General features: G+C 38.6%; 1 long non-coding RNA gene across 1 annotated transcript in view; it reads right to left on the minus strand.

Annotated features, from left to right (window-relative positions):
• Positions 1-673: 673 nt before the first annotated feature.
• The window catches only part of LOC118566197, a 35,745-nt gene continuing 19,730 nt past the window's right edge, over positions 674-16,688 (minus strand). The window contains exon 3 of the long non-coding RNA XR_004932878.1: positions 674-851. This is a non-coding gene — a long non-coding RNA (uncharacterized LOC118566197). The remainder of the gene's footprint in view (positions 852-16,688) is intronic.

Consider the following 16,688-nt stretch of genomic DNA (forward strand, 5'->3'; position numbering starts at 1 on the left):
GGTAACTGAGTGGCAGATTCAAGAAAAGTCCAAAACAGACAAACAGCAACCTACAGTAAATCCTGACACTTAATGTTATTTAATATTTCTAAATATTTGTGCCAGCATTTTGCATCTTGTTTTTGCTGATAGTTCTGTAGCCCGTTGCAGCCTTTCTCAGTGCTACTATCATCTCCATGACATCCTTTGACAGCCCTTGGTGGAGGGCAATCTGGAACAGAAGAAATATGCATAATCACTCTACGAGGGCCAAAGATTTCTTTTGATGAAATATTTATTTCATAATGATATGAAAATATTTTTTATTCTAATGTATAAGATAACACAAGTTTTACTTTATGGTTTTATTTGGCTGATATTCTGGTTATGTCCATTAAAATAGAATTGGGGGATTATTATTGTCCAGTTTCATTTTTATTCTATTCTGAGTATTTAATTTGAGGAACAATGTCCTGATCCAAAGCATAAAACAGATTCCCCCCCCCCCCTTTTTTTTGGCAAAAATCTTTTAGAACAAAATGATCATGTTTTCAAAAATCTAAGCTGTATTCAATACCAATGATTACAGTTAACTATTTTGAGATTTCATGTCCCAATTAAGCCATTTTATTTGTTTTCCAGTGCCATTGCTAAAATTCCCACTGATTGTGTAAAATTCCGGGGGAGGGGGAGACTAATGGCCGTAGAAGCCAGGATGGATGTTTCCAACACGCACCTGTCTTGCCAGTGAGCTTCTATGTCTTTCTTTGCTTGGCCAGGAAGTCAAACCCTCTCATCTTTGAGGATGATCAGGCACACATGCAGGTCTCTCTGTAGTTCTGGCACCGGCTGCTCAGGGTTGAACCACCATGCTGTGTTTTGACACAAATTCACAGACCTTCAAACATCCCGCGGTGAATACAATACATGCATAGGCTTGCATATGCAAGCACACAGTTTCTGCTACCACACTGGCAGTAGCAGAACAGACAGATGGACATACAGCAGAGAGCGGGGACAGGGTGAAAATTAAAGTCACCGTAGAGTAATTAGAGCTTGACGTCTGACAATGTGTGAGGTTTGTGTACATCGATTGAATAAAAGTCAAGAGAAGCTGTGTTACCTGCATATCTGTGCAGGTATAACTCACTTCTGCTTTTATGACATTGTAAAATCACATTATATTGCTGTGAAGAAAAAAAACAGTTTGGTGTGAGCGTTCTTGACCAAAATTGTTCACTTAACTACTTTTACTGAAACACAAAGAAAGACTAAATCTTTCAAATCTTACCAATGTCATTTTGTATTATAATACCTCAGAATTAATGGAAAAAAATATCCAAAATATGAAATATATATATTTTTTATTATTTCTTATCTTCTATCGTGTCCTGTCTGGCTGTGTAGCATTAAAAAAAATTCTTGCTGAAATCTTTGTAAAGGATATAAACTTGAATTAACCAAAACTGAAACTCAGTCTGACATTTTCCCGAAGTAGGAAAAAAAGTGTTTCTATATTACAGTTTTAATTTAAAATAGTCAAATTTAGTTATTGTAGGATGGATAATTTGGTGCCATCCTGATATCTTTGTCATGAAAGATTAAATGTTTAAGACAATTTAAACATTTTCTTCTGAGGATTGGAATGTGATTTCACATGTTATACTGTATTTCGGCTCATAAAGCAGTCAGTTTTATCATTTTAAAATCAATTTGTTGGTTTCATGTCTTTCTATTGAGCTATCTTTATCACCTCCTGTAAAAGAAGAAAGTACATTTCTATATATTTCTTAGATTGATGGCTACCTGATATCAGAAAAATAGGCAATTGTGGTAATATTGCTTAATATTGGTCTGCTGAACTATAAACTGGACTCTGCACCACATTTCCACATTTGCTCATTTGCACATTTGCATCACTGCATCTTTCTCTAGCATTACAAATGCTGCCGAACTCTTAGTTTCTAAATGCATTTATGCACCATAATTTTGGCACATACAAATGGTTTAAATATTCTCCTGCACACTGTTTCTTTATCCTGCATTGTTTACATTTACATTTCAATTGTTAGTTTTTTTAATCACTGTGCATTTTATACTGTAATTTGCAAGCTGCATGCAACAACATTTTGTTCTGTATGCACTATGCAGATACAAAATGACAAATAAAGTTGTCTAAGTCTAAAACTGACAATGCCATCAGCACGATTAAGCAAGATTTTTTACTTTGTCTTTCTTCACTCTTGCTCAATAGTCCCACTACTCTCAGGGAGCTTTAGCATTTTAAGCCTTAAAAATGATTCAGGTGTTGGCATTAAGAAAAGTCAGAGCCCATCTAACGGATCAAACCTATCAGTGAATGACATATGAAATGTAGCATACCACACATATCCCTCCAAATATTGCATCCAAACCGTTGTTTGTCATCGCAGTGTTGCAGACAGTGATATTACTATAACAATTGTAGTTTAACAAATTGATATGGAACAAGGTAGCTTTTGCTACCAAATCATCCTGGACTCAGCATTCCCTTCAGGAATGTATGCTTTTTTGAAAAGGAATTTCACAATGGGCTGAACAACCAATCAGAGGCAATCTAAGAGTTCTGTGAAATTACCAATCGCATTATCTCTAGTCTTTGGACGCTGTTGATGCTTTAAAAAAATCAACTAAAGACATTATTTTTTAAACTAGCTTTTCAGCAACACCGGTCACTGGGCTGCTATGACTGACTGTGTGCTGCAATGATGTTTTATTTCTTTTATATTTTTCATTGCATTTTAGTTTTATTTATTTATTAATTGTTCTTTTAAATGTTCTAAATCATATCATACTGTGAAGCATTTTGTGATTCTTTTCTGAGAAAGATGCTATATGAAAAAAACCTACCTACTTATATTAGTGTCTTTGAGAAATTTATTTTTACCATATTTTTAATAAAAGACAATTGTGTGCAAACTCACCAATCACCAGGGTGAAGACCTTGTTTAGAACCAGTAGCATCAAAAAACATCCCATTGCCATTTTCCTTACTGCATTTTTTTGAAATATATGTTCAAAGGTTTGATACTGATTTAAATCTCTGGGTAGCCACTTTTCAAGTTTTCTGAAAAATATATTTTACAAGAGCTTGATGTTTTTCCTGAAGGCTGTCGGCTCAGAGAGCATTAACAATGAATAGCTTAACACCACTGTTTCCTCCAAGCTGCGTGCATGCACAATCGCGTACTGCAGCTGGATTCAGCGAGCACAGCAAATCTATGCAGCTCAGAAAATAAAATCCAAGCTGAACTGTAAACATAATAATAATAATAATAATAATAATAATAATAATAATAACAACAAACCAAGTTATTTTGTACCATTTAGCGATTCTGTTCAGATGGTGTTCCACAGTCCCACTCTGTGTGGCAGGTGCTGATCAGAACCCACCACTGATTGGTCGGTGGGGCAGACGCCTTTATAATTGGGCAGCCGGTGTGCTGCGTCTTTTTTACTCTTGCTGAACATCAGCTGTCTGTGTGGCTGTGCTTTTGGGATCTGCTTATCTGAGGCCATAACTGCCAGTTTTCAACCAATTTGTGCTTTGGCGCTTCATAAATTTGGTTGGTTTTTGAGCGCTACACCTGCTGTTTGTTTCTTGAGCATTGTTGCTCTGGCGTCATCAACTGCAGTAGTCCTTTGCACAGCTTCTGCCAGTTTCTGACCAACCCTCTTGCTCTACCTCCGTTTTTGAAAAGCAGCTCTCTTTATATGTGTCATGGTTTAAGTTGTCTGGCCTCTTTCTTGTTTTGTAGTTCACCCAGCTCTCCCTCCCACAGCCATTAGTCACACCTGTTGGTAATCAGTCAGATGCATTTCACCTCCTAGTCTCCCTATTTAAGCCTCCCTCTGTCTCACTCTTGTGCCGGTCCGTCTTCAGTCACCACCTCTCCATGCCAGTCTTCGTTTTGCCTTTGATGAGTTGTTCCTCTCGTTAAGAACTGCTAACCTGACTAGCCGCCCAGGAGATGCGCTGCTCTAAACCACAGTGTCTCCTGAGAACTGCTACTGTGCTCTCCCTACTGTGCTTCCTGGCCACTTTGGTTGTTATGGACCCTAGCTCCGGGCCGTCAGCTCCTATCATCACTTACGTCTCTGATCCTCTGCAACCCTAACCCTCTGGACTTCATCACCCACCATCCAGCAACCTCTTGTAATAAAACTCTTTAAAAACCTTCAGTCCCGTGTGCGCGTCCTGAGTACACCGGTAAACAAACATGACAATATGTTTCTTTATGAACGCATGCCTGAGGACTACAGATGTCCTGTACTTGTACAGCGCTTTATCAAATCCGATGACCCCAAAGTGCTTCACACTACAGTCAGTTGTTCACCCATTTACGCATACATCCACACCCTGACCGTGGTGAGCTAAATTGTAGCCACAGCCGCCCTGGAGCAGACAGGCAGAAGCCAAGCTGCACAGAACCGCATGCTTGTGCTAAATCTCTTTGCACAAAATATAAATAATCTAATAGCAATAAAATTAGAACTCTGGAAGATGTACATGTCTCTCAGTTCCTTCTTCGTAGAACTCCTATTCTGAAATAAAGCATGCTATACAGCTCTTAAAAAAAATCCAAGATTCTTGTCTTTTTCATGTAATCGGCCTAAATCAGTTGTATCCAAATTAAGTAATCTAAAAAAAAAATATTGCTGTAATTTGATTCTTTTAGTAAACCATGTAACTTTTTCTAATCTTGGGTTTTGGGCAGGCTTAATGTAGCCTTAGTGTGCACGTGCGATGTTGCTCACAGAGGTCAAGTGAACGCTCATGGAGTTTGTGTGTTTCCTCAGACACACGAAAAATTAAAGGGAACATTGCTTGACATCAAAGACATCTCATATACTTCAAACCAATCAATAGCTATGTTTGTGTGCACAAAATTTCACGTTAGGATTAAAATGTATTTGGATTAGTAGAAGTAGAAGTACTTCTGTTTTTGATAATCAACAACAACAAAAAAGTAAACAAACCAACATTATATTATATTTGTTTATTTGTCTTCTGAACGCCCAGGCTGGACTTGCAAGATGTCCTAATTATGGTTGAAACGTTACTGAGTAAGCAACAATTTTGTAGCTCTTTTATATTTTTTTTAACAGAAAGGTTGTATCGCTAGCCCCAACAGTTTTGCTTTCCAATGCATTTCTGCCTCTCGTCAACACAGAAATACGTCACATTTATGTTGGGCGCACTCGGGTCAGTTTGCCACATTTGGAATAATTGGAGCCTGACAAGTGTTTACGTGCACGTTGATCAGCTTATCAATCGGCATAAATCACTCCTCTTATTCGGATTACAATTTCTTTCAGATTGAGCTTAATCCGATCATCATATTCAGATTGGAGTGTTTACATGAGGCATTTTTTCCCCAATCGGCCCTTTATTCCGATTACTTTTGTCCATGTAAACATAGCTAATGTCTTCTCTTCTGCATCTCTTTAACCTTTACTATATTATGATCCTTGGGGGTTAGGTGTTAGTTATGTTTATTTTCATTATTTCCCTGTTGTTCATTATGTTCTATATATATGCTTGTCTTATCTGTTATTCATTGTGCTTAATTTCTTAGTTTATTATTTTGTTGCATTCTCTGTGAATTCTAGTTTGTTCCCTTCAGGTGGGTATTTCTCTTTTTTTCTTGAGTTAGTGTTTCTTTGGATGTCTATTATACTCATCTGTGTTAATTAGTCTTCCTCCCTCAGCGTCCATTTTTACCTTCTGCCTCAGCTGCTCAACATTTTCTAACGATTAACACGATGGCTTCCCATGCCATTCTCCAAATCTCCTGTGTACAAGTATATTTCTTGTGGTTTTGAAAAAAATCTCAAGAACATTCTGCTCTTTGTGTAACATTGTGTCTCTTTATTACATTTCCTTCTTTCTTGAGGTTACAGAAGCACATACAAAATAATATGATCTTCTGTAGATGATCATTTGGTGCCAATATCTCTGTATCACTGCAGTTTATAAAAATGTCAAAAATGAATTGCTTGTTGGTGGAATTTTTCAATATGTTCGACTTTGTTTCGATGACCATGAACAAATTAGTTCAGGTCCATCCCAATCTTATGAAATAAAAAGTCTGCTTCAGTAAAAAAGCATTCAGACAACAAAATTCACCATGATACCAGTCTGTACTATTGCCCCCCCTTTTTTTTTTTTTACTTAATGGGGTTTTAATTGTTTTACTTTCTGAAGAAATGTGCACAAAAGGAAATTGAATAGCTCATTAGTTTTAAAAAAAGAAAATACCTAAGGCAGCCTCCCAAATGTAATCACGTGTACCGCCAAAAGTATTTGCTCAGTCATCCAAATAATTTAATTCAGTGACTTGTCTACAGGTTTAGAAAGTCAAGCACTTAGAATTAAAGCCTGTGGATCTACAACAACTCAGCCACAGGGTTCTCTGCAGCACAAAATCCCTGAGTGAGGTCAGCAGATTCTGTCACTCAGATGTCTGTACCACAGACCTTCAAATTTTATTTGGACTCGTTATAACAATCAGTGGCGTCTCTGATAAATTAAGTGTGGCACAAATACTCAACACCTATTAGCAGCAACACATTATTTTGTGATGCATACCACCTGTCTTTGATACATTTTAAATTAAACAGACCAATTAGCATAAACCAACACACTAGAAATCAGTTTTATATAAGCTAAATGTAATACAATTTTTATACATAAAATTACAAGTAAAGATTCACTCATATTGTTCATTTATTGAACAGAAAATATTCACATCCTTCCTTCAATGAGTCAGCAAGGACAATCAACATTTTCCCATGTTTTATTTAGTTTAAATTTTCTTACATTTTATCCCAATTTTTTTATTTGCCTTTATACTGTTTTTATTTTCCAATGTTTTAATCATGTAAAGCACATTTGTCATGATCTCGGCACTAGTGCTGCTCTGATTCTCATCTGACACACCTGTGCAGCTCCGCCCTGTTTTCATTAGTCTTCATCAGATCCACCTGCACCACTGACTATATAACCAGCTCTCAGACCAGTCACTAGAGCCAGATTATTATGAGCCACCGGTGAGTCTAATCCAGTGTTCTTTAGCCTGTTTGTTACTTGACCTGTTCTGCCTGCTGATTCCCTGAGCCTGCTTTACCCCTGTCGGACCAGATTGCCTGCCTGTTACCTGACGTGTTTTTGTGCCCTGACTCCTCTTTGGATTTTCCCTGGATCTCAGATCACCTGGCTCTGACCCGGAACCTGCCCTCGATCTTCGGACTCTGGTTAACCCCCTTGATCTTCCTGCCTGACTCTGCCATCACGGCTCTGACCCTTTGACCACTGAGCTCCTGCCAGTCCCAGGAAAAACAACCTGAGAACTTCCCTGACCTGAATCCAGATCACATTAGGGAATCACCAGCATCATTCCCCACCTACAGGAGCCAGCACTCAACTTCCCAGCCCCATCCTGGATTGTGAGAAGGTTGGTGACCATAAAATCAGTGACTGTTTCACCCTGCAAAATCTCTCTCTGGTCACTAACCTGTTGTCTCCGTTTCCAGTGGTTCCTGACACTGGCAATTCACCCGCGACCTGCAGCAGTTTACTCCAAAACTTTAATGCTTTTACATGTCCTGCAGACATGTAACAGCATGTCCTCCCCGTCTTGTTTCCTGTTTCCCCACAGGTTCAGAGTGCAGGCTGGTGCCAATTGCCCTAATTGGGTCATGGACTGAGGAGCCAATCAAGACTCAAGACAGCCCTATATCAGATGTTCACCCGAGGACAGCTGGAGAGGAGATGTGGGCTGACAAACTAATGCTTGTGGTGCTGCTTGGCTGTCTTTTGTGTAGAAGATTGTGGTGGGAGTTTAGGGACTAGGTAAGTTTGGGGTACCCTATGCATTTCCACCACATAGATTGATTTCTGTTAGACACTAGGTAAGTAGGCTGGTGCCACCTATGTAAAGTTTTGTTAGCGTAGAGTTTTCTTTTCCTTTATTTTCACTTAGATTAGATGATGATGGTAGGCCCTGTTTTGGTTTTATTCTGTTTTCATTTATATTTAGTAGAATTGATTACTGCAATTGTGTTTTCACAGGTCTGCCTAAAAGGTGGATCAGACAGCTGCAGCTGATCCCGAACGCTGCTGCCTGCGTCCTCACTACGACTAAGAAAGTAGAGCGCATAACCCCAGTTCTAAAGTCCTTACACTGGCTCCATGTATCTCAGAGAATAGACTTTAAAATACTTCTGTTAGTCTATAAATCCCTAAATGGCCTAGCACCTAGATACATCAGACTTGTTATCAGTGTATCAACCATCCAGACCACTCAGGTCTTCTGGCTCCAGCCTGCTCTGCATACCTAGAACACGAACCAAACACGGAGAAGCAGCATTTAGTTCCACTTTTCTGGAACAAACTTCCAGAAAAGTGTGGAAAGCCTGAGTTCTCTTAAATCAAGATTAAAAACACATTTATTTAAAAATGCCTTTAAATGTTCCAGTTAAACTGTTTTTAATGTTCTTTTTTTGTTTCTATATTTTAATCATGTAAAGCACTTTGCATTGTCTCTGTACTGAATTGTGCTATGTAAATAAATTTGCCTTGCCAATTTGCCTTATTGATTTCCTCTGGTTAACCCCCTTGATCTTCCTGCCTGACTCTGCCATCACGGCTCTGACCCTTTGACCACTGAGGTTGGACCACATACTTGTGGTTGTCATGTTACCCTCCCTCCTTCAATTGGTGGGGGACTGTAACAATGCGCTCTGTTCTTGTTGAGTTGAATTCTGTGTCCCTTGTTCTGGTCATTACAACTTTGCACTGTTTTTGTACTGAAATGTGTCATCCAAATTTCCCTTGACTAAATGGTTGCACACTATCCTGTAGAACGTAACGTGTGCAATTAAAGTATTATGCTCAGACAATCTGCGCTTGGGGTCATAGGATTTGTGCCCTGTGGGGGCGTTTTGGGCATGCAGACTGTTTCAGATGTTCATGATTTAAACAAACATTTTAGGGTCGGCCCCAATATCAAGGCACCTCATGATTTAGCCCGCTGAGCTTGTCTATTTTCAGGCAGACTTGGATGGATATATATATATACACGAGGCACAAATGTTTCCAACTGAATTTTATTGGAAAGGAAATTTTTATTTTTATAATACAATGTTGCTCTATAAAGAACGATACCGTCCCACTGATTATTGTGAACATAAAGCTCCAGAGCAACATCTGCTGGTGCCAGGCCCCACTGGCCCCAAAAGCAGAGACGCCACGGATAACGGTGAATATATGTCCTGATGCATCTCCATAGTCCAGGTAGAGGAGGAAAAATAAAAAAAAATAACTTGCATCAGGGGAAACAAAGCAACCACTGGCCAAATGGGTAGCCCAGCACAGAAGAGCAACATCATCAGACCAAGATTCTGCGGTTTGCACTCATCTGCAGGCCAGCAGTCAATCTTTTAGGGGCAACAATGTTCTTATCCCAAATAAAGGAACCATTGGTTTGAAAGGGGAGTAAAGGCAGCCATATTTGTGAGGATAAAATGCCCATCCTTAAACAGAGGTGGTGGCCTCTGGGTCCACTTGTCCCTCTCTTGCAATGGTGTTTTTGTGAGCAAGACTCAGACCCCTGGGAACAATCGGTTTGGGGCCTGATGGTCCACTTTTTCATGTAAACAAACAGTTTTGAGTGTCACACTTAAATTTGTTGGTCCAGTATGCAGAGGCACTGCTTATAAGGCTGTGTTTACCTCCAACTGTTGAGACTTAAGTCTTTCGGAGAAGAGGTGAACGTTTCAACATGTCCAGAGGACCTAACGCTTTTTTTTTTTTTTTTTTGCAAATACATCTTATTTGCACCTTAGTCTTGGTTTGGTAGCTGCTGGGATGATTTAATTTGCCTTATGTTCCTTGTAGAAAGCATTCATAGAAGTGTTGAAGCTGTCATAGCTGTGAAGGGTTGGCCAGTATGATTTTTAAACCCTATAGATTAAGCATGGGATGTCATTCAAGTTTACATGTGTCTGAAGGCAGACAAATGCTTTTGCCAATATAGTTGGCCTATTTTGTGTTGTCTTTTTCAGCAACTATGTCAGATTTTGACACAAGACCAGACAAACATCTGAGCGAAAAAGTTCTCCATGGTCTTCTTAAAATGTGATCTATCTTAAATTTTAAGCTGCTGCAGCAATCTGTGACCCCAAGTGAGCCAGACTGTAGAAAAGGCTTACTGGGATAGTAGCCTGAGGCTCTGATGTTGGAGGTGCCCTAATACTTTTTTTTTCTTCTAGTTAATAAATATTGTGAGAGCACAATGCATTGGCTTGCAAACTAAACTAATTATAAAATGTCATGTGGGGTGTTATTCCTCTAGCCTCACCTCTAAGCTAACCATTGAAACCAAGCAATTCAGATGTGAAAGCTGCAAGCTATTAGTGCATGCTCCTTGCCCAGTTCTTTGTTTTTGGTGTGTTTCACTGATTGCATTTCATAAAATATAAAGGCCTGATATTTGGTGTATAATCTTTTTTGATTTATGAGTTTCTATAGCCCTTCTCTGGTCATACTCACCATTTAAAGTGCTTTACACTCAATCCACATTCCTCCCAATTACACTTACTAACTCACACCTTTTATGCAGATCACTGGGCAACATGGGGACCTTGCCTAAGGGCACATTGGCATGTGGCAGGAAGAATCTGCAACTGAACCCACCGCTTTCAGATTGCAAGACTATTCTACTCGCTGAGGCACAGTTGCCCTTAAGATGTTTTAGTTTAAATGGTAAAACCTATTCACAAATGGACAAGGGATTAAGACCTTGCATTTGTAGTGTAATGACCCATAAATCTATTATCTTCATGCATATAAGGAGATTGTACGGATGAGGCACTAAAACTGGCTCTTGCCCAGGGGACCACATCCTCCCAACTGCTGGCAACTGTATATTATTGTTCATAGATACTTTTGTTTCTAGAAGAGTCTGGGAAATGAAATTATGTAATCTATCCTGCATTTGACTTTCAGCATGGCGCTCCCCATATCAAAACAACATATTCACCACCATCAGCACTGGAAGCTACAAAACACAGCGAATACATCAATTATTTGACAAAGACAGGTACAAAAACATAACTTTTGAAGCAATGGTCCATGGGAATCCTAAATTGCTACTTTCCATCCCCCTGTTAGAGCTAGCTGTGCTACAGTATTGACTCCAAATTGTATAAAAAAGGGGGAGAAAGTGGAGATTGGCTTTCACTTTTTCCTGGTTTTATTTCTGTCCAACACCATAACATTGCTACAGCTACTAACCTTTGTGCTTGTGAAACTAATTATTGCTTCTTCTGTAATGTTGCTGAGGGCCGCAGCCCACTTCCCCTGTAACCCATGACAAACCCACGAATAGCTTGCTTTAAATGCAAAAGGAAGGCATGTAATCATCATATAAGCGTGCATGAAATTATTCTGGAAGGCTGCAAGTGTGGAGATACATCAGTGCTTTAAAGAAACAAGCAATATCCCAGCTTTTTAAATCAAAAACTCATTAACTAGAGATAAGAAAGGATTGTTTGATCATAGGTATCTGCAGTACTGTTGTATGAGCTGTCCTGAGCATATGTAAAAGCACATCAGGGAACAGAAATAGTTTAAACAGAACCTTATTTGGTTCAGGGAGTTCATTTTAGAAAGCCCTCAAAAGTCAGGTAATTTTGAAAGATTCAGAGACAATCCAGTTGTTCTGCATTACAATATTTTATCTAACAAATTTGATTTAAAAAAAAATGGAGATAAGGTTTCTAAGCCATATTTTGCTTTTTAAAGTAGAGATATGGATAAAAAAAAAAAAAAAAAAGTAGAAATATGGTCACCTAACTAAAGTGGGCATCCTTGAAGGAAAATGGGCTTTTAGAGCCAATCGTATTCAACAGGAAGTGATCTGGGAGTAGATTTAATAAGGTGACATATAAAGCTCTCTGTGATTGTCATTATACTTTTTGTTCATGATGAAAATGACAGGAGCACTAGTGCAATATCCAGGCCTAATAGCATTTAAAGTTCTGCCTGCAGGCACACACACGCATGCACACACGCGCACACACACACACACACGCACACATACACACACACACACACGGCTGAGTGCATGCGGCTGCTCAAGCCCTCGCACATCCAAGCTTTTCAGGCCAGCCTGTTAAGAAGGCAGAATGCTTCTTCAGACAGGGAGCACAAATAAAAGTGAATTAGTGTGTGAATCACAGAATAAATGAGTACGTCCACAAAGCAGAGGTAAAAGACACACAGACATACACCAACACACACAGGCTGTCTTTGTTGGGCTGCACTCAGTCTGCTTTCTACATACATGCCATTTTCTTTCAAAGGAAAAAGGTTTCTTACAGGGGTTGTTTGTGCTGTTTTTGTGAAGTTATATTGTCCCTGTCAGAGGTAAACAAAATGTCACAATTATCATTTTGATGACCTAATTGTTTTATTTTTTATTTTGCAATTTAACATGTCAGGGATAATAAAAAAGGTTCCTCTAACACTCCAGAGTGAGAGAGAGAGTAAAATAACAATGGATCACCTCTCAGCTCTTCTTGCAAGATTTAGCGAAAGCACAGCTGGTTGTGATAAAAATCACAGGGACACCTGCAGCGCTGTAATGAATTACCTAACTAATGATCATGGTTACAAAGCCACCTAGGCTGTTACAGGAAAATTATATAATTGTTACTTGGGAAATAAATGCTGGTGTTAGTCAAACCCTGACAATGTATTAGCTTTAAGTTTTTTGGTAATGGAGTTTTCCATTTGTTACAAGTTGTACTAAAAGAACCCGATAATTCAGCCAGACACAGAGTTACGTTAAAAGGTTTATTGAAAAGGTTTGGATATTGGCAGACGAGGCAGGGATAAGCAGGGAACCAGAAGATGAAGGTAGTGTTGTGATCAGAACCAGAGCAGGAGAATTTACTCTAATTGGAGCTGATCAGGTGCATGTACATTATTCATCATTTCAGATTTTTTTTCCATCTTTAGGAGTACGTTGCTGTAACTTTATTATATTATCTTTATGCTTGGAGTGATGACGACAAACATCATTTTCAAAGTTTTATGTATTTTTTTGTTCTCTAGATTAGATAAATTAGATGAAACATTTGATTAAAAAAAATCGGGACAATCCCTTGAATCCCTTTACTCTCCTTCCACCTGCAATGATGAATTGATACAGTGAATCGTATTTGTGATTTTTCAAAAAGTCTTAGTTGGGGAAATTCAATTGGAAACCCCTGAAGTCTGATCCCCAACTAGGAACATATACATTTTGACCAACCATGTCATCAAAATCTAATATGGCTGCCCTGAACAAGCAACATAGTGATGATTTAAGCAGTCAACTAAATACTTGCAGCTCTGATGATTTTTATCTCACAAAATCAATTGTATGAAAATATCAATGAGTGGATCGATCAAACCTTCTTGCAGTATAAGGCATAAAAGACCAAAGTTATTGTTTTATTTATAAAAACGAAAGGTAAGCTATCAGGACTCAACAAAATTAAACCAATACATGTTCAAGACACCTGAGTGTGGGTATGAACTCTGATTTAAATAATAATTTTAATAAAAGCAACTCAAGTCTATTACTTAATGAATCTACTACCATCTGAAGGATGCTGTCAATTATTAATAATCAGTAATGTTTCCTGGCATAGACAGTGAGTCAATGGGGACAGTGGAGTCCTCACTGTTCTTTGTAAAAATTAAATTATTCATCTGATAGTAGCTCATCCAAATGGCTATTGCTAGAGTCCTGATCAACTGTAGGAATGTGGATCGTATCACTCATCATATCAATGCACTGGGTCCTTGTTTGCTGTTTGTCTGTGTGTGTGTGTGTGTGTGTGTGTGTGTGTGTGTGTGTGTGTGTGTGTGTGTGTGTGTGTGTGTGTGTGTGTGTGTGTGTGTGTGTGTGTGTGTGTGTGTGGCAGCGTCATATTCAGCCCCATCCTGAGAACTGGGAGTGTTTGATGAACGAAGCACATGACGCTGACTAAGCTCCTTTCTTGCTAGACAAGCTCTTCAAGAGATTAGACAATATCTTTAACATGCTGCTGAGTCTGGGCCTCTGTGAGCCCATCCTAAATATTAGAGCCGCAAAGTGTTCACCGGATTAAACGTCTTGACTCCTTGATAAAAACAGCAGAACATCAAACCCATCCCACTTTGAGGCATTTCTGCATTCTTACTATTCCATGTGTGCTTTGACTCACACTTTGTTGTAACCAAATGAACTATGTCGTTTGCAATCACGCCATGAGCAATATAAAAGCAGATTGTGCATTGTGAACCACAAAGAAATGTGAGACTTTTCCAGGCCCTCAGGGAACTGTTCTCACAGCAGGGGGCCACTGTATGAAAACCCCCGGCCACGGATAAACGCTTTCGTTTGCCCGCTGTTTAGCAGCATTGGGGGAAACACTCTTAGCTCCTCTTTGCCTGTGGACCCTCGAGGAGAGAGTTCTACACTGGGGAGACAAGCCACCCGTGTCGGCTGCACGGGGTTTACAGACTCACAAACGTGCTGAACTGGGAATGGAGCTAAGTCTGCAGCCTATCTTCTGTGTAACCAGACGCCAGAGTAAAGAATCCGTTTATACCGAAACCTGCCTTGTGATTATTCTCAGCTGTTGCAGGAAAGCTGAGTACATTGCAGCCCCCAGGGAACGAACACAGCCACGGCAGTAAGGTACGACCCGCCTTCAGAGGCCGAGGACAGTCCATCGGAGCCCGTGTAAACGCATTCCAGTCCGGGCTTCACGAGGCGTTTCCCGCTCGCTAGCCGCTCGCTAGCCGCTCGCTAGCCGCTCGGATAACCAGCCTTCACCCTGGGTCAACTCCTTCCAACCAGATGGCCAAAGTCAACCGAATGGACACAGAGGTACAGACAGGTATGGCAGACTTAGGCAGGGAAAGTCAAATGGTTTATTTAAAATGTTTTTTTATTGTTTTGTCTTAAGCTTTGACCAAATGCCCCTGTAACTTGTTGGCTAGCTTCCGCTAGCATTCTGGAAACCAAGCTTTGCTGATGTGTTTGAGTGTGATTAACGGTTATAACAAGTTTTATCCCTAGTAATGTAGAGAAAACTAAAGAGATATTGATTAATCTAGTGAATCACCTAGTTTAGACAATGTCCTGTATAATTTAGACAGTAATTTGGGGGGATTTAGATCCAGGAACTCTAATTAATTGGAATTTGTAAACCACATTTTAATGAGCTTTAATTTATTTTTTATTACAGATTGAATTTGTTGATATTCTAAGAATTTATTTTTATTGATACCATACTGTTATAGTTATAGCACAGTTTGCAAGTTATAGCATAGTTTGCAAACAATTTTGAAAAGGTTTAGACTAAACTGAAAATCAAAGAGATTATCTGTCTTTCAGCAACTCATTCTTAGTCTAATTTAACATGCATTTTCATCTTTTTAAAGCTTTTTGTATTTTTTAATTCTGGTGTTATGTACACATGAAATAAAGCTGTTATGTTTGTGCATTTCTCTGCTTGTAGCCCTCTAGGGATTCACTCCCTCTCCGCTTCCCATTATGTGTACTCGTTTTCTCTCTTTATTTCTTTTTCTCTCTTCTCTAATTCCCTTTAATTTATATTTTATTGGTTTTAATTTTATCATGTAAAAAGCAGCAGTAATAAGTCTTCAGGAGGCTAGTCATTAAAACATTCATACTTTGACACATTTCAGAGGGTCTACATATAGATTATTTTTAGATAAGAGAAATTCAGGGATTAGCAGAGGGTCTGTGTATTTTTCTTGTGTATTTACAGGTATGTGTGGGCTGAGAGGCTGACAGCAGCAGCAGTCCTCTGACATCTGGCTCAGACAGATAAAGTTATGAACACATACTATCTTGGTATCTGTATGATGGTGTTTCCTATCTCTCCCCGTCCTTTCATTCTGCTGTTTCTCTCCAGCTCTTGCTATCACATTTTATCATTTTCAAACTTGCATGCGTTTATTGATGAACTAATAGAGGATATGTTGGCAACACGGCATACTTTCAGTTTGACACAAATCTGAAGAATACAACAACATAAATAAAAACGTACTCCATGTTTACTGGCCTTAAGTGTACAATGTGACACAGTCTTATCTAATTTATACCTTGTATTTTTCCAAATAAAAACAATATTTCTTCTGTGGTAAATTCTTCTTGGTCTTGTGTGAAACTCATTTGGTGACTCGTTTTGCGGTTGTTTAAATAAATAGAAAATTAATTGTTCAAGATTCTGTGATATATATACATATACAGATGCTGGTCATATGATTAGAATATCATGAAAAAGTTGATTATTTTCAGTAATTCCATCCAAAAAGTGAAACTTGTATATTATATCCATTCATTACATAAAGACTATATTTATATATATATATATATATATATATATATATATATATATATATATATATATATATATATATATATATATATTAGCAATTTTCAAATGTACATTAAGAAAAGATTATGGCACTACTTCAAGTTAATCATGAACATGTTTCACCATGAAGAAGAAGAAAAATAAAAAAGGCAGCAGTTGTTTAATGTAGGTATGCATGATCTTTACAAGAGGGTGATCTCAAATGTAAAAACATTGTGAAA

This window comes from Fundulus heteroclitus, chromosome 15, assembly GCF_011125445.2.
Source record: "Fundulus heteroclitus isolate FHET01 chromosome 15, MU-UCD_Fhet_4.1, whole genome shotgun sequence".
NCBI classification, from domain to species: domain Eukaryota; kingdom Metazoa; phylum Chordata; class Actinopteri; order Cyprinodontiformes; family Fundulidae; genus Fundulus; species Fundulus heteroclitus.